At 44.2% G+C, this 24,850-nt stretch overlaps 1 pseudogene; it reads left to right on the plus strand.

The window, feature by feature from the left end:
* The window catches only part of LOC141192427 (uncharacterized), an 85,850-nt pseudogene extending 76,107 nt beyond the window's left edge, over positions 1-9,743 (plus strand).
* The last annotated feature ends 15,107 nt before the right edge of the window (positions 9,744-24,850 follow it).

The following is a 24,850-nucleotide window of genomic DNA, read 5'->3' on the forward strand; positions in this document are numbered from 1 at the left end:
GGATAGTTTGCCGACACAGTGTATTGGGGGCACTGTTCATGGTCACCTAGCAGCTCAAAAAATGGCTATCATGAACAAACTTGACGCTATATACTTAATTTTCCAGATCCCAGGGATTGCCTCGCTCATCACCCTTTAACCCCAAGAAGAATCGTCAGGTAGTTGGGTCAGAACCAGGAGGGCAAAGAAAATACAAAATCAGAAGACACAAGAGTAGTCAGTAAACGGGCCGGGGTCAGTCACAACAGGAAACAAATACACAAGCCGGGAGCTGAGCACAGAGAACAGAACCAGAGGAGAACAAGGCTGTATCTGGCAGCTTCCGGCAGTATTCTTCCAGCTTTAGTAGGGTATGGTGCTTTCCAATTGGATGAAGCAGGGAGCAGATTACTCCAGCTGGACAGAACACACACCCATACTGCCAGACTGGATGGTACTACTGGTTCCAGGCAACCTAATCTTAGGGGCTGGACAGAGCCTGCACCACCCAGAGCTTCTGGTTCTGACGTCTCCTCCATTTCCAGCACTGCTGGCAGAATGATTAAGGCGGCTCCTGGTGACAGAAGCAGACGTCGTGGGAGCAGATCCCAGGGGAGATGGGACACACCATTTACAGAATCCTTAATATATCAAAATGGCAGAAAACCAGAGCAGTAGAAATCCCCATAAAGTGACTCAATTTTGGAAATTATAACCCTCAGTGTATTAATCTATAGGCGTAGCGATTATTTTGACTCCACAGGCACTTTCCGAAAATTAGCACGCCATGGATATAAGAGAGTGAAAATTGCACATTGACCATTTTATTACCCAACACTAGTGTTGAGCCACCCCCGTAGTGTTCGGGTTCGGTTCGGTTCGTCGAACACCGGGATGTTCGAGGAACTGTTCGTCGAACTGTTCGTCGAACACCTTAGAACACCGTCGAACACCGTTAAAACCAATGGCAGGCAAACAAAAACACATAGAAACACATAGAAAACACCTTCAAATGTGTCCAAAAGCTGACAAACTGCTCAGAAGACGCTCTCTTTAAAAAAGCCGGCCGGCAATTCAGCAGCGGCATACACCGGTACCCGACAATTTAGACAAGAAGGAATAGAGCATCACACATAGATTAGATAGATAGAAACATGTCAGTCACATATATAATAAGTACAGTGACAGTGTTGGTTACTGTACTTGTCATTTAGTGTAAAGGATTTATTTAAAAAAATAATAGTGTTTTCATGCACTGTCTCTTTAAAAAAGCCGGCCGGCAATTCAGCATCTGTACCCGACAATTTAGATAGATAGAAACATGTCAGTCACATATATATATGAAGTACAGTGAAAGTGTTGGTTACTGTACTTGTCATTTAGTGTTAAAATAAAGGATTTATAAAAAAAAAAAATTGGCGTGGGGTTCCCCGTAATTTTAGTCTCTAGCGGAGGTTAAGCAGATGGCTGGGGCAGATGTTTGAAGCCTGGGAAGAGGGTAATACCCACGGAGCTTCCCAGGCTACTAATATCAGCCCCCAGCTGAATACCTAGCCTTTACTAGCTATTAAAATGGGGGACCCCCCCCAAAAAATGACGTGGGGTCCCCCCTATTTTAATAGCTAGCAAAGGCTAGGCAGACAGCTGGGGGCTGATATTAATAGCCTAGGAAGGGTGCCATGAATATTGGCCCCCTCCCAGGCTAGAAACACCAGCCGTCAGCCGCCCCAGAAATGGCACATCCATAGGATGCGCCAATTCTGGCACTTAGCCTCGCTCTTCCCTCTGCCCTGTAGCGGTGGCAGTGGGGTAATAGGGTTGGGGTTGATGTCAGCTTATAATGCCAGCTGACATCAAGCCCAGGTTAGTAATGGAGAGGCGTCTATAAGACACCCCCATTACTAACTCCATAGTCAAAGTTAAAAGAAAACACAAACACCCAGAATAAAGTCCTTTAATTGAAATAAACACACAATTCTTTATTGTTCTAAATTAAACCATACTTACCGTCACGCCCATTCCAGCTGAAGCCAATGATCTCCTGCAATAAAAGAAAAATAATAAAGCAACATCATCCTTACCTTTCCATGGTTCCCACGACAGCTTCAGCTCTGCTACATCAAGATGACAGGCTGGACCGCAGCAGAAAGCTGCCATCCAGCCTGTCATCCCGCGGACACTGAGAAGCGCAGGCATGCTTGTGCTCCTCCGTGTCTGGCTGTGACGGCATAAAGATGAGCCGAGGTCATGTCCAATGAACTCTGCTCACCTCATGCACGTCACTGACAGCGTGGGAAAATTCTCCTGCACTCAGCGCTTCAGCGTGAGAATTTTCCCACGCTGTCAGTGACGTGCATGAGTAGCACAGTAGTGTTTAACTTTGGCGGCAAGATCAGTGATTGGTCGCGGGTCAATAACCATGGTGTTACAAAGGTCCGGACATTTGTGTTAAAAATCGCTGATTGGCCGCTGGCGCTGCTGATTGGTCGCGGCCGGCAATTGCGACCAATCAGCATTATTGGCGCCAAATTTAAACCCCGCTCTGCTGATTGGTCGCGACCGCCGGCCGCGACTAATCAACATTATTGCCGCCAAATTTAAACACCGCTCTGCTGAATGGTCGCGGTCGTGACCAATCACCATTATTGGCGCAAAATTTAAACCCCGCTCTGCTGATTAGTCGCGACCACCGGCCGTGACCAATCAGCGATATAGTCGCCAAATTTCAACACCGCTTTGCTGATTGGTCGCGGTTGCTGGCCGCGACCAGTCAGCGATTTTGGCGCCAAATTTAAACACCGCTCTGCTGATTGCGCCGGGTCTGCCGCATACATATTCTAGAATACCCGATGCGTTAGAATCGGGCCACCATCTAGTTTCATGAAATAATTAAAAAAAAAATTGACGTGGGGCTTCGCACTATATTTGTGTCCAGCCAGGTACAGCAGGCAGGAACGGGCTGCCCCCAACCACCAGCTGCCTATTTGTACCTGGCCGGACACAACAATATAGGGAAGCCCTTTTTTCTTAATTATTTCATGAATTTCAAGAAATAATTAAAAAAAAAAAAACGTGGGGCTTCGCCCTATTTTTGTGTCCAGCCAGGTACAACTAGGCAGCTGGGGGCTGGAATCTGCAGCGCAGGGAGGCCCAAGCCCCCCCCCCGCTGCAAATTGCAGTCCGCAGCCACCCCGGAAAATGGCACGTTCATAGAAGCGCCATCTTCTGGCGCTGTACCCAACTCATCCAGGGCCCTGGTGCGGTGGCTCACTGGGTAATAAAGGGGTTAGGGCCAGCTTGGCATTATCAGCTGGCCCTAAGCCCGAAATTCATGGGGTCACGCCAATATTAGACATGACCACCATGAATTTCTAGTAAAGTATTTAAAAAAAACACAACACCCAGAATAAAGTCCTTTCATTGAAAAAAACACACAATTCTTTATTGTTCTAAATTAAACCATACTTACCGTCACGCCCATTCCAGCTGAAGCCAACGATCTCCTGCAATAAAAGAAAAATAATAAAGCAACATCATCCTTACCTTTCCATGGTTCCCACGACAGCTTCAGCTCTGCTACATCGAGATGACAGGCTGGACCGCAGCAGAACGCTGCCATCCAGCTTGCCATGCCGCACAGACTGAGAAGCGCAGCCATGCTTGAGCTCCTCAGTGTCTCGCTGTGACGGCATCCAGATGAGCCGAGGTCATGTCCAATGAACTCGGCTCACCTCATGCACGTCACTGACAGCGTGGGAAAATTCTCCTGCACTCAGCGCTTCAGCGTGAGAATCCTCCCACGCTGTCAGTGATGTACATGAGGTGAGCTGAGTTCATTGGACATGAGCTCACCTCATGCACGTCACTGACAGCGTGGGAAAATTCTCACGCTGAAGCGCTGAGTGCAGGAGAATTTTCCCACGCTGTCAGTGACGTGCATGAGGTGAGCCGAGTTCATTGGACATGACCTCGGCTCATCTTTATGCCGTCACAGCCAGACACTGAGGAGCACAAGCATGCCTGCGCTTCTCAGTGTCCGCGGGATAACAGGCTGGATGGCAGCTTTCTGCTGCGGTCCAGCCTGTCATCTCGATGTAGCAGAGCTGGAGCTGTCGTGGGAACCATGGAAAGGTAAGGATGATGTTGCTTTATTATTTTTCTTTTATTGCAGGAGATCATTGGCTTCAGCTGGAATGGGCGTGATGGTAAGTATGGTTTAATTTAGAACAATAAAGAATTGTGTGTTTATTTCAATTAAAGGACTTTATTCTGGGTGTTTGTGTTTTTTTTAACTTTGACTATGGGGTTAGTAATGGGGGTGTCTTATAGACGCCTCTCCATTACTAACCTGGGCTTGATGTCAGCTGGCATTATAAGCTGACATCAACCCCAGCCCCATTACCCCACTGCCACCGCTACAGAGCAGTGGGAAGAGCGAGGCTAAGTGCCAGAATTGGCGCATCCTATGGATGCGCCATTTCTGGGGCGGCTGACGGCTGGTGTTTCTAGCCTGGGAGGGGGCCAATATTCATGGTACCCTTCCTGGGCTATTAATATCAGTCCCCAGCTGTCTGCCTAGCCTTTGCTAGCTATTAAAAAAGGGGGGACCCCACGTCATTTTTTTGGGGGGGTCCCCCATTTTAATAGCTAGTAAAGGCTAGGTATTCAGCTGGGGGCTGATATTAGTAGCCTGGGAAGCTCCGTGGGTATTACCCCTTCCCAGGCTTCAAATATCTGCCCCAGCCGTCTGCTTAACCTCCGCTAGAGACTAAAATTAAGGGGAACCCCACGCCAATTTTTTTTTAAATAAATCCTTTATTTTAACACTAAATGACAAGTACAGTAATCAACACTGTCACTGTACTTCATATATATGTGACTGACATGTTTCTATCTATCTAATCTATGTGTGAAGCTCTATTCCTTCTATTCTAAATTGTCGGGTACAGATGCTGAATTGCCGGCCGGCTTTTTTAAAGAGACAGTGCATGAAAACACTATTATTTTTTTTAATAAATCCTTTACACTAAATGACAAGTACAGTAAGCAACACTGTCACTGTACTTCATATATATGTGACTGACATGTTTCTATCTATCTAATCTATGTGTGATTCTCTATTCTTTCTGTTCTAAATTGTCGGGTACCGGTGTATGCCGCTGCTGAATTGCCGGCTTTTCATGTTTCAATGTGGGCACTGTTCCCATCGATTTGGGCAATCACTCTAATGCCACAACCACCATGGCTGTGGCATTACAGTGAGTGGCAGGCAATCCCTGCATGATTGGTGCTCAAAATAGCGCCAGACATGCAGGACACGCTTTTGGTGCACGAACAGTTATCGAACATAACCTCGAACAGCCAAATTTTTTGCAAATCGTTCGGGTTCGTCGAACAACTCGAACACCACCCAAAACAGCTCGAATTTGAGATTGGCGAACAGTTCTAGTCGAACACCGCTCATCTCTACCCAACACATAGTGCCCAGATTGTGTTCCATGAGACACACACCATAAATTAAGTGGGTTTTTCTCACTATAGTAATGCTAAATACATGGATGATAAATGTGATTTGGGCACACTGCAAGGCTCAGATGCGAGGGGGAGAATTGACTTTGGGAGAGTGCATATTGCTGGATTGGTTTATGGATGAGTAGAAGTTTTTATTGGTATCAGTTTCGCCTACATAACATTTTTTGGTGACTTCTTATTCCATACTTTGGAGGCAGAATGAACAAACAGTTGAACACCATGCTCCACTGGTTTATCCTATGAGGTTTTCTATTAGACTGAACTGTCATTCACTGTCATTCTGTCAATAACTTGCCATTTCTACAGACATTTTAAGTAGAAATTGTCAAAAATATAAATTTCAAGGATATTTTATTTAAAATTAATAATTGTTTAATTTCTTGGCAGATGACTGTATCAGGAGATCAGAGGGACGGGAGATTTTTAAATCAGATGATCTTGAGATGCCACAGGATACAATTGAAGTGAATGCCATTACTCCAGATATCCCATCATCTCTTCACAACAAAGATCTGTCATTTGATCCTTTGAAACAGCCCCTGTCCTCTGATTCATTACCAACTACAAAGAAAAATCAAAATAAGAAAATAAGCATTACAAAACGAACTGCTCATAAAGCAAATAAGTCATTTTCACTTTCAGAAAATGGAAATAGTTTTACCCTCGAAAACTCTTTTCTTAAACATCAAAAAATTCACACAGCAGACAATAGATTTTTTTGTTCCAAATGTGGGAGATGTTTTAACCAGAAAGCGCATCTTGATGTCCACCAGAGAACACACACAAGGGAGAAGACTTTTTCATGTTCAGAGTGTGGGAAATGTTTTATCCAGAAATCAGATCTTGTTAGACACCATAGAACTCACACAGGGGAGAAGCCTTTTTCATGTTCAGAATGTGGGAAATGTTTTAACCAGAAAGCCCATCTTGATATCCACCAGAGAACCCACACATGTGAGAAGCCTTTTTCATGTTCAGAATGTGGGAAATGTTTTAACCAGAAATCATATTTTGTCAAGCACCAGAGAATTCACACAGGAGAGAAGCCTTTTTCCTGTTCAGAATGTGGAAAATGTTTCAACCTCAAAGCAAATCTTAATAGCCACCAGAGAACCCACACCGGGGAGAAGCCTTTTTCATGTTCAGAATGTGGGAAATGTTTTAACCGGAAACCAGATTTTGTCAAGCACCAGAGATCCCACACAGGGGAGAAACCTTTTTCATGTTTGGAATGTGGGAAATGTTTTAACCAGAAAGAACATCTTAATATCCACCAGAGAACCCACACAGGTGAGAAGCCTTTTTCATGTTCAGAATGTGGGAAATGTTTTAACCAGAAATCAGATCTTGTTAGACACCAGAGAACTCACACAGGGGAGAAGCCTTTTTCATGTTCAGGATGTGGGAAATGTTTTAACGTTAAATCAGCGTTGGTTAAGCATCAGAGAACCCACACAGGAGAGAAGCCTTTTTCATGCTCAGCATGTGGGAAATGTTTTAAACAGAAAGCACATCTTTATAACCACCAGGCAACCCACACAGGAGAGAAGCCATTTTCTTGTTCAGAATGTGGAAAATGTTTTACATTGAAATCAAGTTTTATCAGACATCAGAGAACTCACACAGGGGAGAAGCCTTTTTCCTGTTCTGAATGAGGGAAATGTTTTAACCTTAAATTTGCTGTGGTTAAGCATCAGAGAATTCACACAGGGGTGAAGCCTTTTTCATGTTCAGAATGTGGGAAATGTTTTAATGATAAATCCGCTTTGGTTAAGCACCAGAGAACTCACACAGAGTTCCTATTCTTTTTTTTTAATCCAATAAATTTTTATTCAGATATTGGTTTTGGTTCAGTGGTTTTTTTTTTGATTTTTTTTACAAAACAAGAAACCAGTACATACAATAATAAAATAAAATATCATACCATAGGGATCACATACATGCATTTTTTATTATTATTTATTTATATAGCGCCATTGATTCCTTGGTGCTGTCCTTAAGAAGGGGTTACATACCAAATACAGATATCACTTACAGTAAACTAACTAACAATGATAGACTGGTACGGAGGGAAGAGGACCCTGCCCCTCCTGGCTTACAATCTACAGGAATGGGGAAGGAGACATTAGGTTCAGGGGTTGCAGTAGCTCTGGTGTTGTTGAGGTGGCAGCAAGCAAGGTCATGGCAGGCTGTAAGCTTGTTTGAAGATATGGGTTTTCAGGTTCCGTCTGAAGGATCCAAGTGTGGCGGATAATCGGACGTGTTGAGGCACAGAATTCCATAGGACAGGGGATATTCAGGAGAAATCTTGGAGGCAATTGCGTGAGGAACGAATAAGTGTGGAGGAGAGAAGAACGTTTTGGGAGGACCGGAAATTACATGAGGGAATTTATCGGGAGATTAGTTCAGAGATGTATGGAGGATAGAGGTTATGGGTGGCTTTGCAGGTCAGTGTTAGTAGTTTGAACTGGATACGCTGGGCAATTGGGAGCCAGTGAAGGGATTTGCAAAGGGGGGTAGCAGAGGAGTAGCCCGGCGAGAGATGGACTAGTCGTGCAGCAGAGTTAAGGATGGACTGGAGGGGTGCGAGAGTGCTAGCAGGTAGGCCACAGAGGAGGATGTTGCAGTAGTCGAGGCAGGAGATGATGAGGGAATGCACAAGCAGTTTAGTAGATTAAGGGTTGAGGAAAGGACGGATTCTGGAAAAAATTTTGAGCTGGAGGCGACAGAAGGTGGCGAGAGCTTGGATGTGGGGTTTGAAGAACAGGGCAGAGTCAAGGGTTACTCCGAGGCAGCGGATTGTCGGTACAGGGGAAAGAGTGATGTCATTTATTGTGATAGAAAGATAAGGTGGGAAAGATATGCAAGATGGGGGAAAGATAATGAGTTCAGTTTTGTCCACATTGAGCTAGAGGTAGCGGGAGAAGAAGGAGGATATGGCTGCTAGACATGCTGGGATTCTGGACAGCATAGAGGTGACATCTGGGCCAGAGAGGTAGATCTGGGTGTCATTAGCATACAGATGGTACTGGAAGCCTTGGGACTTTATGAGCTGTCCCAGGCCAAGGGTAGATTGAGAAGAGTTGGGGTCCTAGGACAGAGCATTGAAGGACTCCAACAGAGAGGGGGCGGGGTGAGGAGGTAGTATGGGAGTGGGGAATGCTAAATGTGCGGTTAGAAAGATATGAGGAGATCCAAGATAGGACAAGGTCTGTGATGCCAAAGGAAGAGAGGATCTGTAGTAGGAGGCAGTGGTCAAGTGTATCGAAAGCAGAGGACAGGTCAAGAAGAAGGAGTACAGAGAATTGTCTGTTAGCTTTGGCTGTAATTGATTTTGGTAAGGGCAGTTTCGGTGGAATGGTGGGGGCGGAAGCCGGATTGTCGGTTGTCAAAGAGAGAGTTATATGAGAAGTGGGAGGAAAGTTCAGTGTGAACGTGTTGCTCAAGGTGTTTGGAGGCAAATGGGAGCAGTGATATGGAGCGATAGCTGGACAAGGTGGTTGGGTCGAGGGATGGCTTTTTGAGGATGGGCGTGATTGTGGCATGTTTGAAGGCAGCGGGGAAGGTACCAGAAGATAGTGATAAGTTGAAAAGATGGGTTAGGGATGGGATGAGTGTGGGGTTAAGGTTGGGGAGGAGGTGGTATGGGGTCGAGTGCACAAGTGGTGAGGTGTGATTTGGAGAGGAGACGAGTAAGGTCTCTTTCCATGATGTTGGGAAGGGCGGTTATGGGGGTAGGGCAATGGTGTGGAAAACAAGGGGGTTGTGATGGTCGAACAGTAAAGACTTGCCGTGTTTGGTCCATCTTGTTTTTGAAGTGTGTAGCAAACTTCTCAGTAGAGATGACGGAGGTCAGAGGGGGCAGTGAAGATCGGAGAAGAGAGTTAAAAGTGTTGAATAGCTGTTTGGGGTTGTAGGATAGGGAAGAAATGTTTAGCAGAGGTGAGTGGTGATTTGAATGCAAATGTTCCTTGTTTGAATGCAGTGACGCTTGTCGAAGCTGTTTAGTGAGATTGTTGTGCCAGGGTTGCCTGTTGACTCGTCGCGCTCTACCATGCATAAGAGGGGCGACCGAGTCAATAGCTGATGCGAGAGTGGCACTGTAGAAAGTAGTGGAGCTGTCTGTGTCATGAAGTGAAGATATGGATGTCAGTGGAAGAACAGAGTCAAAGAGTGTGTGGGTGTCTAGATGTGCAAGGTTTCTGCGGGGGAGTGGCAGTTGCTGGACATGGGTGACAGGTGAGGAAGACAGGGATGAGAAAGTGAGTATATGGTGGTCAGATAGGGGTAGGGGGGAGGTTGTGAAGTTATATAGGGAGCAGAGTCAGGTGAAGATGAGGTCTAGTGTGTGACCGTCTGTGTGGGTGACTGAGGAGGACCACTGAATAAGTCCAAGGGACGAAGTAAACGACAGGAGTTTGGGTGCTGCTGACTGGCGAATGTCAGTGGGGATGCTAAAATCGCCCATGATGATTATGGGAATGTCAGCAGAGAGAAAGTAAAGAAGCCAGGTGGAGAATTGGTCAATAAAGGCAGCGACCGAGCCTGAAGGTCAGTATATGACAGCCACTTGGACGTTGGAGGGAGAATAGAAAGGGAGAATAAGGGAGGGTAGAGGAGGAGTAGGGCTAAAGGTGCAGTTGTTAGAAAGGAGAGGACCCACTCCACCATGTCTGTTACCAGGACGAGGAGTATGGGTGTAGTGCAAGCCACCGTAACACAGCGCAGCAGGGAAGGCAGTGTCGGAGGGTGTCAGCCATGTCTCTGTGATGCCCAGGAAGGAGAGATGACGAGAGGTAAAGAGGTCATGGACAAAATGGAGCTTGTTGCAGACAGAGTGGGCATTCCAGAGTGCTCCAGAGAGAGGGAGCAGGGGGGTGGGCGTCAGGGGGACCGGTTTTGCGTACGAGAGGTTGCGGTAGTTTGCAGTTGGTTTGCTGCGATAGGTGGGCAAATTGGTGGAAGGTGCAAGCTGTGGGGGTTCAGGATTGAGAGATATGTCGCCAGCAGTGAGGAGAAGCAGAGAGAGGGAGAGAGGGAGAGCCGGTGGGAGAAGTAGGGTGTTCAGCTTGTGTTACGTTTTGGTAGGATAGATCTAAGGTTGAGGAGCAGGTCTGTAGATGAGGTCAGGTGGGGAGGTAAGACGGAAGGAGAGATGATGATTTGGTTAGAGGGTGCTGGGGTTTGGGGATAGGGAAGGAAAGTGAGGATTAGTGGGGCAAAACAGTAAGGGCATATATAAGCATAATGAATGTTAACTGTGAATGAGATAGAGAATCTAAGTTCAAATAGTAAATAGTTATCCGTACCTTCTGGTCAATTCTGGCCCATATCTGGCATATTTCATTTTTAGCCCCTTAAAAACCTACCCTTTGAAAGCCAGACCCGTCTGCGCCAGACTTGGCTCGCTTGATTTATGGAGCTCTGGCCAGCAAATTAGGTGGGTCAGATGTGCAGGAGGGCAGGAGCCGCAGGAACACTGCTCACAAAAGCATGGGTGGAGGGGGGATGTAATTAGGACACAGAGGCTAAATGTATTCAGGAATCAGACAGCTAGAGACCAGTGTGTATTGGGATCAAAGGATTGAGGTGATGAACATGCAGATTGGATCAAATGTACCAAGGACAGATAGAATGAAATTAGCTGGGATCTGTAGATACACAGCAGATAATGGATGCAGGGAACATACCGGGAGACAGATGGATACAGTTTGGAATGCATCTCTCCTATATATCTTTTCAGCTTGCCCATTACCGTCTGATAACTTGCAATTACTATATCTTACAATTAACATTCCACATTCTTGAAATCTCTTATATAACCATAATATTGTAATAAACATTATAATCCTATACACATATAGGTGTGCTATATTACCCATACCACATGTTAAGGAATTCCAATGCACATTACAATGAAACATTAGACCTCGCCAATTCCCCCCTTCCCCTATAATTCAAATTGTCTCTCCAAAAATAACCCCCTTGATGGCATTCCAGGTGCATCCAACCATAAGCCCCATATTTTCTCTAATTTATTCATTCAGTTTTGTTTTTTATATACCCCTTTTTCTAATCTGATAATATTATTTATCCTATTTTTGCATTCACTAATTTCTGGAGGTGAGGGGTTAATCCATTTGGATGCAATATGTTTCCTAGTTTTAAATAAAATACGTGAAATCCCTATTGAAATTGGGTCAAATTCCATATCATCCTCTAATATACCTAATAGGCATTTTTTGGGGTCTGGTTGAATATCTATTTTATATACCCTCTTTATAATAGACAGAACTTCTTTCCAGTATTTACCTAACTCCCGGCATTCCCATAGCGGATGTAATAGGCCCGCAGCATCCATTTTACATCTTGGACATTCAGCAGCAGTCCGGTATCCTATGTTACATAGGAATCTAGGCGTCTTATATTTCCTGTGTATTAATATGATCTGGGAGAATCTCTGACCCTCATGTAAAGATAATTGGAGTACCAGGTCTAATACCGCTCTCCTCAGAAATTGACCTATATCTCCATCCATTTTTGTCTAGTTGGAGAAGGAAATATTTTTAAATAATTATCAAGAAGGACTCAGTAAATATCAGAAATACGACCCTTAGTATTTCCCTTCTCTAATACCAACTTAGCAAAAGTATTATTTTCTACCCAAAAGGGCGTCCATCTTGATTGTGCATTAAATGAATGCCGAAACTGTAGATATTTATACAATTGTTTATTTGTCAACCCAAACTCCCCCTTTAATTGATCAAAGGACTTAAGTATCCCTTCAGACAATGTTTTATATCGTATATACAGTACAGACCAAAAGTTTGGACACACCTTCTCATTAAAAGATTTTTCTGTTTTTTCATAACTATGACAATTGTACATTCACACTGAAGGCATCAAAACTATGAATTAACACATGTGGAATTATATACTTAACAAAAAAGTGTGAAACAACTGAAAATATGTCTTATATTCTAGATTCTTCAAAGTAGCCACCTTTTGCTTTGGTGACTGCTTTGCACACTCTTGGCATTCTCTTGATGAGCTTCAAGAGGTAGTCACCGGAAATGGTCTTCCAACAATCTTGAAGGAGTTACCAGAGATGCTTAGCACTTGTTGGCCCTTTTGCCTTCACTCTGCGGTCCAGCTCACCCCAAACCATCTTGATTTGGTTCAGGTCTGGTGACTGTGGAGGCTAGGTCATCTGGCGTAGCACCCCATCACTCTCCTTCTTGGTCAAATAGCCCTTACACAGCCTGGAGGTGTGTTTGGGGTCATTGTCCTGTTGAAAAATAAATGATTGTCCACCTAAACGCAAACCGGATGGAATAGCATGCCGCTGTAAGATGCTGTGGTAGCCATGTTGGTTCAGTATGCCTTCAATTTTGAAAAAATCCCCAACAGTGTCACCAGCAAAGCACCATCACACCTCCTCCTCCATGCTTCACGGTGGGAACCAGGCATGTAGAGTCCATTCGTTCACCTTTTCTGCATCGCACAAAGACACAGTGGTTGAAACCAAAGATCTCAAATTTGGACTCATCAGACCAAAGCACAGTTTTCCACTGGTCTGATGTCCATTCCTTGTGTTCTTTAGCCAAACAAGTCTCTTCTACTTGTTGCCTGTCCTTAGCAGTGGTTTCCTAGCAGCTATTTTACCATGAATGCCTGCTGCACAAAGTCTCCTCTTAACAGTTGTTGTAGAGATGTGTCTGCTGCTAGAACTCTGTGTGGCATTGACCTTGTCTCTAATCTGAGCTGCTGTTAACCTGCGATTTCTGAGGTTGGTGAGTCGGATAATCTTATCCTCAGAAGCAGAGGTGACTCTTGGGCTTCTTTTCCTGGGGCGGTCCTCATGTGAGCCAGTTTCTTTGTAGCGCTTGATGGTTTTTGCAACTGCACTTGGGGACACTTTCAAAGTTTGCCCAATTTTTCCGACTGACTGACCTTCATTTCTTAAAGTAATGATGGCCACTCGTTTTTCTTTACTTAGCTGCTTTTTTATTGCCATAATACAAATTCTAACAGTCTATTCGGTAGGACTATCAGCTGTGTATCCACCAGACTTCTGCACAAAACAACTGCTGGTCCCAACCCCATTTATAAGGCAAGAAATCCCACTTATTAAACCTGGCAGGGCACACCTGTGAAGTGAAAACCATTTCCGGTGACTACCTCTTGAAGCTCATCAAGAGAATGCCAAGAGTGTGCAAAGCAGTCATCAAAGCAAAAGGTGGCTACTTTGAAGAACCTAGAATATAAGACATATTTACAGTTGTTTCACACTTTTTTGTTAAGTATATAATTCCACATGTGTTAATTCATAGTTTTGATGCCTTCAGTGTGAATGTATAATTTTCATAGTCCTGAAAATACAGAAAAATCTTTAAATGAGAAGGTGTGTCCAAACTTTTGGTCTGTACTGTATGTTATATATGTTTTATATTGTATAAATTTCTTTATCCACCCAACTTCGGAATCCCTCTAATTTATAGAACTCTGCATATTTATTATTAAACCATATAGGTGTAGATTCATTGCAGTCCCCTATTTCCATTATATCTTTACCCCTATCCCAGACCTCGTAGAGTAGAGCAAGTGTAGGGTATAGTGATTTCTTGTGTGCGAGGTCATTCAGTTCCACTATATGAATAGGAATATTCCACGGTGTTCCTGAAGTAATTAACCGCTTAATACTATTTGGGTTTGCAGCACTTTGCCACCCACCCAAATGTTACAATTGCGCTGCCATATAATACAGTGGGGCAAGAAAGTATTTAGTCAGCCACCAATTGTGCAAGTTCTCCCACTTAAAAAGATGAGAGAGGCCTGTAATTGACATCATAGGTCGACCTCAACTATGAGAGACAAAATGAGAAAACAAATCCTGAAAATCTCATTGTCTGATTTGGAAAGAATTTTTTTTCAAATTTTGGTGGAAAATAAGTATTTGGTCAATTACAAAAGTTCATCTCAATACTTTGTTTTATATCCTTTGTTGACAATGACAGAGGTCAAACATTTTCTGTAAGTCTTCACAAGGTTGGCACACACTGTTGATGGTATGTTGGCCCATTCCTCCATGCAGATCTCCTCTAGAGCAGTGATGTTTTGGGGCTGTCGCTGGGCAACACAGACTTTCAACTTCCTCCAAAGGTTTTCTATAGGGTTTTGATCTGGAGACTGGCTAGGCCACTCCAGGACCTTGAAATGCTTCTTATGAAGCCACTCCTTTGTCGCCCTGGCAGTGTGCTTGGGATCATTGTCATGCTGAAAGACCCAGCCACATTTCATCTTCAATGCCCTTGCTGATGGAAGGAGGTTTGCACTCAAAATCTCACGATACATGAGCCAATTCATTCTTTCATGTACACGGATCAGTCGTCCTGGTCCCTTGGCAGAGAAACAGCCCCAAAGCATGATGTTGCCACCCCCATGCTTCACAGTAAGTATGGTGTTCTTTGGATGCAACTCAGCATTCTTTCTCCTCCAAACACAACGAGTTGTGTTTCTACCAAACAGTTCTACTTTGGTTTCATCTGACCATATGACATTCTCCCAATACTCTTCTGGATCATCCAAATGCTCTTTAGCAAACTTCAGACAGGCCCAGATATATAATGGCTTAAGCAGGGGGACACGTCTGGCACTGCAGGATCTGAGTCCCTGGCGGTGTAGTGCGTTACTGATGGTAGCCTGTGTAACGTTGGTTCTGGGATTTTTGCTCACCTTTCTTGAGATCATTTTGACCCAACTGGGTGAAATCTTGTGTGGAGCCCCAGATCGAGGGAGATTATCAGTGGTCTTGTATGTCTTCCATTTTCTAATTATTGCTCCCACAGTTGATTTCTTCACATCAAGCTGCTTGCCTATTGCAGATTCACTCTTCCCAGCCTGGTGCAGGGCTACAATTTTGTTTCTGGTGTCCTTCGACAGCTCTTTGGTCTTCACCATAGTGGAGTTTGGAGTGTGGCTGTTTGAGGTTGCAGACTGGTGTCTTTTATACTGATAACAAGTTCAGACAGGTGCCAGTACTACAGGTAATGAGTGGAGGACAGAGGAGCCTCTTAAAGAAGAAGTTACAGGTCTGTGAGAGCCAGAAATCTTGCTTGTTTGTAATTGACCAAATACTTATTTTCCACCAAAATTTGAAAAAAAAATTCTTTCCAAATCAGACAATGTGATATTCAGGATTCGTTTTCTCATTTTGTCTCTCATAGTTGAGGTCTACCTATGATGTCAATTACAGGCCTTTCTCATCTTCTTAAGTGGGAGAACTTGCACAATTGGTGGCTGACTAAATACTTTTTTTCCCCACAGTATATTAGTGCATTAAAAATCGCCAAAACACCAGATTCCTTGTCACTTTGTAGCTATTCAAATTTTATCCTAGCCGATTTCTTTTTTCCATATAAGAGAACGAAACTTGCTATGAATTTTCTGAAAATGGGAATTATGGATCCAAATAGGGGCATTATGCAGAATGTATAAGAGTTGGGGCATCAATATAATTTTTAATAAGTTCCCTCTTCCTACAGCTGATAATGGTAATCTCCACCACGCATTGATTTTCTTTTTATACTTTTCCAGAAGAAGATATAGATTCAGTGCAATGTAATCCTGAGATCTTTTTGTTATATTTATACCAAGGTATTAGAATTTCTCAACCGTTTGTATTTGTGTATGTTCTAATATGCTCGAATTAGGGATATCCTCAAATGGTAGAATAACCGACTTATCCCAATTAATGGACAGGCCTGACCATTCACCAAACTCTCCAATAATGTTCAGAATAGGATCAATAGACTAATGGATATCACCTGCTGTACATATATAACTGTGTATTATACAATCACTGTATTTTATGTAGTGTGGGCACCCGCTTCTGCAGTGCCACTGACGCGCCCCCTGGGCCAGTGTTGTTGGGGATACCCGGAGCCGGATCAGATGGGGGTTGTAGTCTCCGAGTGGCTGTGACCCGGTCCGTGCCCAGGGTGTCAAGCTCAGTGTGTGGCAGTCCTTACTGATGTTACTAAAGTTCTTTATGTCGACTACGCCACCCGTTGAATTGCGGTCAATACGGCCGCCGCTGCAGCAGGGTCCACTGAGGCTGATGATGTGAGTGCAGCTTAGGTGGTATAACCCCCAACGGGAGGGGTATAGCCTCAGGGGGTCAGGTGCAGAGGATGGTGGTTGTGGAAGTGCAGTGAAGATGGTAATGAGAGTCAGAGTCGGGTTGTGCAGTTCAGGGTTCTTTACTTACTGCTGTTCTTGTACCGGTCACTCCGGCCTTAAGTGACCACCCGAGCCGTGCTGCGTCCACCAGGTCCTGGACTCGGCCAACCCCCAAGTAGTTCTGGAGCGTGGTTCTGAGCTCCCTTTCTGTCCTGTCCTCATCTCTGGCCTTCCCCACCAGGGATCCACCTAAGTCCGGCTCCCTCGGGCCTCTTGTTGGTGAACCCTTGTCTCTGGGTTCCCTGACCCTATGCGTGGTCTGCCTTCCGGGTGGATATAGTGGGTGGCCGTGGCAGATTCTGCCCACGGCCTCCGGTTCCTGGCTAAGGTGTGCTGTAGCCTCTGCCAGCTTGGGATCCGGTACCCTGTTGCCAACTCTTCACCCTCTGGTCTAATTTGGGCTCTTGGAGTTCCTTCTTTCTCCCCCTCTGGGTCTTTCTTTCTCCTCTCTCACTCTTGGCTCTGGGGCTGCTCTGCTCCTCTGCTCTCTTCCTCTACAAAGACTGACGTCTCACTGGCTGACTGACTGACTGACCCTGATCTAAGATGGTGCCCACCTTATATACTCCCTCTATGTGTGAGCTCAGGTGACCAGCACCCAATGAGCTCCTAGCTTTACCCAGACTGCTCCCCCTATCTGCCCCTACACTACTGGGATTTTCCACCCCCCTCCCACTCCAGCCAGGAACAGACACTGTCGTACCTGCACATTTCTCTAGTGGGAGTACCATCGGTCTGTTCCCCGGAAATGGGATGTGTGTAGTGCATGCAGCTAACTGAGCTCAGTTCTACACTCCATCCTTACCCGGGAGTGGAATATCACACCTCTGGGTTGAGGTGCAATACCCCTGTAGCAGCCGAATCCTCAGGGTGCTACACCACCATGTAACCAATTGCTTATGAAATAAAGGTTTTTGACCAAAGTCGTGTTTGGTGTTTCTGATTATTCCCAAATGTTCTGCTATTCATATCCTAGCATGGATAGGTCACCATCTTATTGGTACTAGACAATTGTCTGATACGAAGATACTTTCCTTTGGTTTAATATATATTATTTGCTTCGTTCAATTTTTGTTTTGTTGTGGTAACCCCTTTACCCCCGAACGTGGTTTGCACGTTAATGACCAGGCCAATTTTTACAATTCTGACCACTGTCACTTTATGAGGTAATTACTCTGGAACGCTTCAACAGATCTCACTGATTCTGAGATTATTTTTTGTGACATATTGCACTTCATGATAGTGTTAAAATTTCTTTGATGTGACTTGCGTTACTTTGTGAAAAAATCAGAAATTTGGCGAAATTTGAATTTTCATGCCCTTAAATCAGAGATTTATGTCACACAAAATAGTTAATAAATAATTCCCACATAAAACACACGTCACCCACTATAGGCAATACTAGGGGTATAATGGAGTCTAGACACAATGAAATTTAAAAAATTACAGTTTTTATTAAGTCATATATTAATGAAAAAAGTTTTTTTCCATAGAAAAAAACAATGATTAAAAAGTTAAGCAGGAAAATTTTCAGCTGTCCAGGATTATGTATATGGGACTCAATCCAAAGGCTCTTGTAGGATCGAGGGTAGGGTTAAGATATTTATTCCCTCAATGAATATATAGATATCAGCAATCCAGCTTTTAATGCTTACTGGCCAGAGGGTATAAAGTACAAATGCCCTATAAAGTGCCAGTGCCAGCAGCATGGGCATGTTACCCTAATAGATATACAGATATCAACAATCCATTTTTTTGATACCTGATGACCAGAGGGTATAAAGTACAAATGTCCTATAAAGTGTCAGTGCCTGCAGCATGGGCTTATTGCCTCAATATAGCTATATCAAAGGGACATTCAGATAATAATATTGTGCTGAGACCCAACCACTATATCCCCAGTTGTCATAATGTCAATTACTTACAGCCAGAGGAGAGAGAAAGTGACCCAGTGATCCTGGTGCTGCACCCCGATGCCGCCGTTTCGCCACGCTTCTTCCAGGGGGCGTTAACCACTATAGCTTAACTGGCTCCTTAAATACACTGTGTTCCAAATTATTATGCAAATAATATTTTCTCAGATTTTCCCAAATTACCTATATGAATTGCAGTCATTGTAATTTTCCAGTCAAATAACTATTAGAGTACAATTGAAAGGTTTTTGTACAAACTGCCTATGATAACAGTATATTTTTAAAAAAATGAAAAACTCAAACTGCACTCAAAATGCATGTTCCAAATTATTATGCACAGCAGAGTTTTCAACCTTTTCATTTTAATAAAGAACAAAAAAAATGGTCTTTTTTGAAATTATAAGCATTAGCAGGTTATTACAAACTGAAATCAAACAGTTTTCAACTCAAAACTTTATTCTAGGTGATGTTACATTTGCACATAGGACCGCTTGTTCGAAAGGAGCTTCTGAACTCTCTCGTCCATTGAATTTGTCAGGTTTTGGATGGTTTCTGCTTTAATTGTTTTGCATGAGGACAGAATACCCTCCCAGAGCTGTTGCGTAGATATGAACTGCCTCCCGCCATCATAGACACTCCTTTTGATGATGCTCCAGAGGTTCTCAATGGGGTTGAGGTCAGGGGAGCATGCTGGCCACACCATAAGTTTGTTCCCTTTTATGCCCACAGCAGCCAGAGATGTAGATGTGTTATGTGCAGCATGAGACGTGGCATTTTCATGCATGAAAATGATCTTGCTGCGGAATGCACTTCTTGAACCATGGAAGTGCTGTTTGAGAAACTCAACATACATTATGGAGTTCATCTTTACCCCTTCAGGGATCCTAAAGGGGCCGACAATCCCTCTCCCCATGATTCCAGCCCAAAACATTACTCCACCTCCTCCTTGTTAGCGCCGTAGCCGTGTTTGCATGGGGTGTCCATCAACCAGCCATCCTCCACTCCATCCATCTGGACCATCGAGATCATTTCATGCATGATAATGCCCCGTCTCATGCTGCACATAACACATCTGCATCTCTGGCTGCTGTGGGCATAAAAGGGGACAAACTTATGGTGTGACCAGCATGCTCCCCTGACCTCAACCCCATTGAGAACCTCTGGAGCATCATCAAAAGGAGTGTCTATGATGGCGGGAGGCAGCTCACATCTAAGCAACAGCTCTGGGAGGGTATTCTGTCCTCATGCAAAACAATTGAAGCAGAAACCATCCAAAACCTGACAAATTCAATGGACGATAGAGTTCAGAAGCTCATTTCAAACAAAGGGTCCTATGTGCAAATGTAACATCACCTAGAATAAAGTTTTGAGTTGAAAACTGTTTGATTTCAGTTTGTAATAACCTGCTAATGCTTATAATTTCAAAAATGACCATTTTTTTGTTCTTTATTAAAATGAAAAGGTTGAAAACTCTGCTGTGCATAATAATTTGGAACATGCATTTTGAGTGCAGTTTGAGTTTTTTATTTTTTTTTTAAACATACTGTTATCATAGGCAGTTTGTACAAAAACCTTTCAATTGTACTCTAATAGTTATTTGACTGGAAAATTACAATGACTGCAATTCATATAGGTAATTGGGGAAAATCTGAGAAAATATTATTTGCATAATAATTTGGAACACAGTGTAGTTGCTATGAAATGTTTTTTTTATTCCTACAAGTTTGATGCGTTCCTGTCCCCGGGCCCGCAAGAAATCCCGCCTCCTGCGTGAATTACAATGTCTCCCCCCTCCCCTGCATGTCAGTGCCCTGTGACGTGCTGTTGCCGTGGCCAAATCCCTCACCTGCGCACTTCTCCTTTTACCCTAGGCGCACTTCTTCCTGCCGTCTATGTTCATTTCACTGGAAGAATCTTGTGCGCAGGCGCCAGGAAGTCAGAGCGATACCAAATATGTGTCGTTTATTTTATTTTTTTTTCATAATATTAATTTATAAGTACAATTATATATTTTTTAAAAAATATTTTTTCAACTTTTTTTTTAACTTCTTTACTTTGTCCCACTGTAGGACTTTCACTTTCTACAGTCTGATCGCAGTTATCTATAATATAACCGGGGATGCGTGTCTCTGTCTGAAGCCTCTATAGACTGCGCATGTGTGACGCGCAGTCTGGCTCCAGACAGAATCAGGCATCCAGCCGTTACAGGTAAGAGGAGGTGTATGGCGCCGGAGATCGCTCGGTATGCGTAGAAACTGAACGCATAACGCGATCTCCGACGCTATACTTACATACTTACCTGATTGGGAGGAGCGTTGCCGCGGCGCCTCTCTTTACCGTAGACCGGGGCAGGAGTGACGCGTCGGATAAGCGCATGCGCATAGCGCTATCCGGCGCCATTTTATTGAAGACACATTTGCAGTGTGTCTTCATAAAAATTACGCTAAACAGCGCGGTGCTCCGGCGCCGCACTCCTCCCCCGGCCTCCGGCAGAACAGGACGCAGCAGCGCTCGAGCACAGAGAAGAAAGGTGAGTATAACTGTTTATTTTTTTTGTATGTGTGTACAGTGTGAAAGGGATGAGGTGGCCATACATACCAGGATTGTGGGGTGAGGGGACCATGCATACCAAGATTGGGGGGTGAGGGGACCATGCATACCAGGATTGGGGGGTGAGGGGTGCCACGCATACCAGGATTGGGGATGAGGGGTGCCACGCATACCAGGATTGGGGATGAGGGGTGCCATGCATACCAGGATTGGGGATGAGGGGTGCCAAGCATACCAAGATTGGGGATGAGGGGTTCCATGCATACCAGGATTGGAGATGAGGGGTTCCATGCATACTAGGATTGGGGATGAGGGGTTCCATGCATTCCAGGATTGGGGATGAGGGGTTCCATGCATTCCAGGATTGGGGATGAGGGGTGCCATGCATACCGCGATTGGGCATGAGGGGTGCCATGCATACCGGGATTGGGGATGAGGGGTGCCATGCATACCAGGATTGAGGATGAGGGGTGCCATGCATACTGGGATTGGGGATGAGGGGTGCCATGCATACCGGGATTGGGGATGAGAGGGGCCATGCATACCAGGATAGGTATGAGGAGTGCCATGCATACCAGGATTTGGATGAGGTGCCATGCATACCAGGATGGGGATGAGGGGTGCTATGCATACCAGGATGTGGGTGAGGGGTGCCATGCATACCAGGATAGGGATGAGGGATGGGGTACCATGCATACCAGGATAGGGATGAGGAGTACCACACATACCAGGATTGGGGATGAAGGGTGCCACACATACCAGGATTGGGGGTGAGGGGTGCCATGCATACCAGGATTGGGGGTGAGAGGTGCCATGTATACCAGGATTGGGGGTGAGGGGTGCCATGCATCCCAGGATTGGGGGTGAGGGGTGCCATGCATCCCAGGATGGGGATGAGGGGTGCCATGCATCCCAGGATTGGGGGTGAGGGGTGCCATGCATCCCAGAATAGGATGGTGGGGACAGGATGGGGGCAGCACAAATACCAGGAGGGGGGCAGCACATACCAGCATGGGAAACCATATACCAATAAAAATGCTCGCCACCCGGGCGTAGAATGGGTTCAATAGCTAGTAAGATATAGCAGTGCAGGATCACTGTTATACCTTGTAACCTGTCAGCCCTGCAGACACAAGCTAGTTTGACCATGCACTATGCATGATCAAACTAGCTTGCAAGTATCTGATCACCCGGATGTTGTCATGACGAAATCGGGTCACCATGGCAACGATCGAGACCCCGCGATGACATCTCCAATCCAAGGTAAGAAGGGCTGTTTTTCCTCTCCCTTCTCCCGAAGTGCTACGATCTACTTCAATCACAGCATTTCGTGGTTTAATGTGCTGGGGACAGTGCGGGACCGCTCTTGGCAATGAGTACCAGGTGTCAGCTGTCAGAATCAGCTGACACCCGACGGCAATCATGCACGCACAGCCTCTGTGCGGGTGCAATCGCCTGTACATAATAGTATGTATCTGGTCCATAAGGCCCAGGGCACAGGGATGTATTATTACTGACCACGTCATAAAGGGTTTGATGACATCACAGTGTCCTATGGAAGGTTCCTGAGATGGTATTTCTGTGCCTTTTTGTTTCGGTTGGTGTTTCCTTTTCTCCTGTGCTGTTTTTTCTTGTTTGTTTCTCTTGTAATAGGAGTTTTTTAGCTCCTGAATAGACTCCAATAGACTCTGTTGCTCCAGCTGAGGTATCTGGGTCAGAGGAACTAAAGGTGACCTTGTTAGGTGTACGATGCATATTGGAGCTATATTTATGGTTTCTAAGGATGGATCTAGGGGATTTGCCGGTTTTGTCCCACCTTCCCCACTCATCAGCTTGATCTGTGGATTAATCATGGGAATCACGTTCTAGTTTTATAATTTCCATGATTTTCTCTTCTGCTTTGCTAATTTTAGCATTACTTTTATTAATGAAATCTTCAAAGTCCCAAAGTCTTTCTTCCAGTGATAATTCCAATAAATTCTTTCAGCAATCCTGGCTTGATCTGACCGGCTTCTATAACTGTGGAGCGCACCGCTGCAAGGCTTGTGAATGCGCCCAGAAGTCTAAATCATTTATCCTCTTAGCGCCCGAGACAATTTTCACCTTAATGACCAGGCAGAATTTTTGAAATCTGAACAGCGTCACTTTACGTGGTAATAACTCATGACACATTTTACTTTATGCTAATGGTAAATTTAAGTCCATATTTTTTGCATTTATTTGTGAAAATATCAGAATTTGAGACAATTTTGAAAATGTTCCAACTTACAATTTTTATATCCTTAAGCCAGTTAGTCCTGCTGTACTAAATAATTAATACATAACATTTCCCATATGTCTACTTTACATCTGAATCATTTTTCAAATGTCATTTTATTTTGTTGGGATGTTAGAAGGGTTAAAGGTTTAGCAGCAATTTCTAATATTTTCAAGAAATTTCCAAAACCTGTTTCTTTAAGGATCTATTTAGATATAAATGGACTTTGAGGGGCTTATTTATCTGAAACTCCCCAAAAGTGCCACCATTTTAAAAACTGCACCCCTCAAATGCTTCAAAATTGCGGTCAGGAAATTTTTTAACCCTTCAGGTGCTACACAGGATTTAATGCAAAGTGGAATTAAAAAATATAAATTTAAATCTTGCTTCTAAAATGTTGCTTTAGCCCCACATTTTTCACTTTACAAAAGATAGCATGACAAAATGGACTCCAAAATTTGTTATCCAGTTTCTTCTAAATTAATTGATACCCCCATATGTGCTCAGAAACCTCTGTTTGGACAAACGGCCGGGCTCGGAAGGGAAGGAGCACTATTTGAATTCTGGAACACAAATTTGGGTGAAATAAATTGTGGGCACTGTGTCGCATTTGCAGGGCCCCCAAAGCGCAGAAAATCCCCCCCACAAGTTACCCCATTTTGGAGACTACACAGCTGAAGGATTTTATCCAGGAGTATAGTGAGAATTTTGAGCCCACAGGTACTACACAGAATTTGATAACATTAGGCCGTCATATTGACAATTTTCATTTTTTTCACAAAAATGTTATTTTAGTCCCAAATTTGTAATTTTCACAATGGATAATAGGAGAAAATGGACCCCATAATTTGTAACACAATTTTTCCTGAACACGATGATGCTCTATATGGGGTAAAAAACGTCTGTTTGGGCACATGGCAGGGCTAGAATCAGTAAGCAAACTATTTGTCTGGAATAAATTGTGAATGCCATGTTGCATTTGTAGAGCCCCCGACATGCGAAAACAACAGAAACCCCCCCACAAGAGACCCCTCAATGAATTCATCTAGGGGTGTACTGACCATTTTTAACCTGCAAGTGATTTATGAAACTTTACAACATTTAGATGTGAGAACAAAAAATAAAAATGTTTCCACTAAAATACTGTTTTAGCACCAAATTTATAATTTACATGAGGCGTAATGGGGGAAACTGGACCCTACAATTTCTCCCGAATGTGGCAGTACCCCATATGTGGTTGTACACTTCTGTTTGAGCACACAGCAGGGATCGGATGGGAAGGAGCGCTACTTGGCTTTTAACCTCTTTCTGACATGGTCAGTAGTGTTCATCAAACATGTATTGTTAACCCTTTTGGCGAGCACGCTCGGGTACTTGC

The sequence above is a fragment of the Phyllobates terribilis genome, unplaced genomic scaffold, assembly GCF_046119375.1.
Source record: "Phyllobates terribilis strain yellow unplaced genomic scaffold, ASM4611937v1 Scaffold_61__1_contigs__length_8056638, whole genome shotgun sequence".
In the NCBI taxonomy this organism is placed as follows: domain Eukaryota; kingdom Metazoa; phylum Chordata; class Amphibia; order Anura; family Dendrobatidae; genus Phyllobates; species Phyllobates terribilis.